The 3,616-nt window shown below is 50.7% G+C and overlaps 1 pseudogene; it reads left to right on the plus strand.

Annotated features, from left to right (window-relative positions):
* Positions 1-962: 962 nt before the first annotated feature.
* Positions 963-3,616, plus strand: part of LOC119350704 — a 6,335-nt pseudogene continuing 3,681 nt past the window's right edge.

Consider the following 3,616-nt stretch of genomic DNA (forward strand, 5'->3'; position numbering starts at 1 on the left):
CCTTGTGGTTTTGATTTGTCCGAGACATGTTGCCTTGGTTCACCTAGTCTTATGTACAACTAGGTAAAAATGATAGGTAAGTGAATTTTGGGAAGCCTTGAGGCTGTAATCCCTGTTATGAGGTGCGGTTTGGTGGTTGCTGCGTTTTGGGTTGTAATACACATTGATTTATATATATGAAATTGGGGGAGGAAATCCCCTTCAATAAAAATGATTCAGAGATTCCTCGCGCAATTGCAGGATCGAGAATGAAGAAACTCATCACCAACTACAGGATGATCTTCTTGAGCATTTGTGGGCATTTCAAAACACTTGGTTGTTGTGCTTTTCTCATGTTTTATTTGGATTGTTACTTAATTTAGACCCTATGTTGTGTTTGAATTTGAATACTTAAAGTTTGAAATGTTGTCGGCATATATGAGCACTAGAAATATCATGTATTGAATTAATACGTTGTGCAAATATAGTGTATGCAAATGATGGAAGAAGTAGCAAAGGAATTTGTAGGGAGTTAAGTTATGAAGAAGGGCTAGGTGCTCAAAAGTTAAACTGCTAAAAATTGTAGGAGTTAAACTTCTAGGGGGTTCTTTGAGGAGTTAGACATTACAGGAGAAGCCTAGAGATGCTCTACGGCTGTATAATCGGTAGCATTATCTGTAGCGTGCAGCCAGCGAGACATTTTTTTTCCAACCAGGGAGAAAGTTGACAAATGAACTCTCATCAATCAAGTCAACTGGAAGCTCAGTCGTCGCCGAACACTAGATATTTTTACAAGCTCACTGGCCATGTGGATGTGGTTGGCAAGGGCCGCAAAAAACAAAAAAAAAACAAAAAAAACTAGGTTAAGGGCTAACTACATAGGGGTACTTAATTAGTGGAGCGCATAATTTGTCCAAGTTAGAAGCTACTTCTGAGTTGGTGCTTGGCCCCGCATGTGCGCGTGTAGTGGAATGGGGCGAGCAATGGTGATAGCGGCTCGGCCGTGGCTGAGGCTCCTGCTCGGCCTCGCCGCCGCCGCCGGCGTACTTTAAGTCCGCGGCCAGCGAACGCCTAGTATCACAGGTGAGCTTGCAATCATCCATGGATGCTTGTTTTCTTTAGATAATAGCTAGGAATGGACGATATCTCGGTTAGAAAGTGAAAGTGGGTGTGTTCATCGTTTCATCAAATCCCATACACACAATGCAGGCTTCATCAGCATAGACTGCGGGCTGCCGGAGCAGGGCGGCTACGTGGACGCCGCCACCAAGATACCGTACACCTCCGACGCCGGGTTCACGGACGCCGGCTCCAACCGCGACGTCTCGGCCGAGTACATGGATCCGCGCATGCCCAGAACCCACCTCAACGTGCGCAGCTTCCCGGACACAGCCCGCGGCTGCTACACCCTGCCGTCCCTCACGCCGGGGTCCAAGTACCTGGTCCGCGCCACTCAGGCTGGACACGGTCCGGGCCGGTCCGGTCCTTGACCGAGCCACCCATTGGACCGGCCGCCGGCGGACCGAGCCGGACCGGACCGACCTGCCTCACGGTCCTGTTTGCACGGACCGGACCGGCGGCGCCGAAGCCCGGGCCGGACCGAGAGGACCGCCCATGGCGAGGTGGCGATGACCATGGCAGCGGCGTTGGAACATGGAGGTGGTGGGCGTGAGCTTCTGGGCGGCGACCATGGATGCCAGAAGCCGCCACGGGAGCGAGCCGTCGCGGCCACGAACAGCACATCGGCGATAGCTGCAACGCGCACGCCGTGGTCGTCCAACGTGCCGGCGGTGAAGTGATCGGGCACAAGTCTTTATTGTGTTTCCTTAGCATTTTCTTGGCCGCATGCAAATATGGTAAGACGTGCATGGGCCATCAAATTTTTTGGTGCGAGACTTCCGTGATTAGTGGATCAGCCCTGACGTGAAGTTGAGTCTTAGTCGTGGGCGTAGTGGAAGGAGAAACCGGATCAATTCCGTGAATCGTGGGATGGCAGGAGAGACTTGCGTATCGGATCGACCCCGTCTTTCTTGTTCTTTCCGTTTCTGCAACGCTGCATGAAAGGAAAGGGAAACGGCAGACTCCCACGGTTTAACACGAAAAATACGACTGTCTCTTCTGCGTGGACCACATCGACGACCTTCTCGCCGCCGTGGTCGAACCGCCTCATCTAGGTGAACTGTCTAGCGTTGCCCACGCCGGATTTAGATCCAGCCGCTGGTTCATCTCGCCGGAAGGCTGCCTGACGGAGAAACGGCCATGTACTTTTCGGTCCGACCGAGTTAACCGGGCTAAGACCGGACCGGACCGGCCGATTTTCGGGCCGAAATACACGGCTCGGACTGGCCATTTTTTCCAGCGAGCCAGGACCGATCGGTCCGGTCCCGAGCGGGCCACGAGCGGGCCGAAAAGCCCGCTCGGTACGTCCAGGCTGACGCGCCACCTTCAGGTACGGCAACTACGACGGGCTCAACAAGCTCCCCGCCTTCGACCTCTACCTCGGCGTCAACTTCTGGCGGACCGTGAACGTGTCCAAGGTCGACGCGGCGGTGGTCGCCGAGGCCATCGCCGTGATCCCGGACGACTCGGTGCAGGTCTGCCTGGTGAACGTCGGCTCCGGGACGCCGTTCATCTCGGCGCTGGCGCTGAGGCCTCTCGAGAACTCGCTGTATCCGCAGGCGAACGCCACCCAGGCGCTGGTCCTGATCGACCGGCGCAGCCTGGGTGACACGGGCGTGTTGCCTATCAGGTACCCGGACGATCCATACGACCGGGCTTGGGTGCCGTGGAGCGACCCGGAGGTGTGGACGGACATCTCAACGACGGAGAAGGTCCGGGAGACCATCGGCAACCTCCGCTTCCATGTGCCGTCCGCCGTAATGCAGACCGCCATCATCGCGAGCAACGACTCCAGGAACCAGACCATTGACTTCTCGTGGGACGTCGAGCCAAACCACGCCTACCCAGTTCCCGGGTACGCAGCTGCATATCACTTGTCCACTTCACAACATCGAAAAATATTGTTTTTCCTATAATGGGTACTATTATTGTTTTTAATTAGCTAGTACATTTACACCAAGAACCTAATCAATCTTCTATATTTAGTAGGATCCCCACTTACTTCTTTTAGAGCACATGCAATGCAGCTATGCACCATTGTCACATCATCCCAATTATATAGTACTCCCTCCGTCCCTAATTTAAGACATTTTTTTTCCAGATGAATGTAAGACGTTTTTTGACATTACACTAGTAACAAAAAAGGTCTTACATTATGGAACGGAGGGAATAGTTGCCAACAATTCAATAAAAACTTCGTAGAAACCAAGTTAAAATTTTCAAAATAATCTAAAAAATATGGGATGTTAAGAGGGTGAGGTTTTATTGCTATGTGAAATTCCAAGTTGAGACACATTACAAGATGTGAGTTATGAAAAAAAAAATCAGCAATGAATAGTGATGTTGCTGTTTGGCACTATTCAATTCTAATTTTGTTATTTTCATAGCTCATATCATGTAATTTGAACTTGGAATTTTGTATATCAATAAAACACCACCCTCTTAACATCATTTAATTCTAAAAGATTTGTTTTAAACTTCAAAACATATTTTCCATGTGGCTTCGTTACATGTGATA

This window comes from Triticum dicoccoides, chromosome 1B, assembly GCF_002162155.2.
Source record: "Triticum dicoccoides isolate Atlit2015 ecotype Zavitan chromosome 1B, WEW_v2.0, whole genome shotgun sequence".
In the NCBI taxonomy this organism is placed as follows: Eukaryota; Viridiplantae; Streptophyta; class Magnoliopsida; order Poales; family Poaceae; genus Triticum; species Triticum dicoccoides.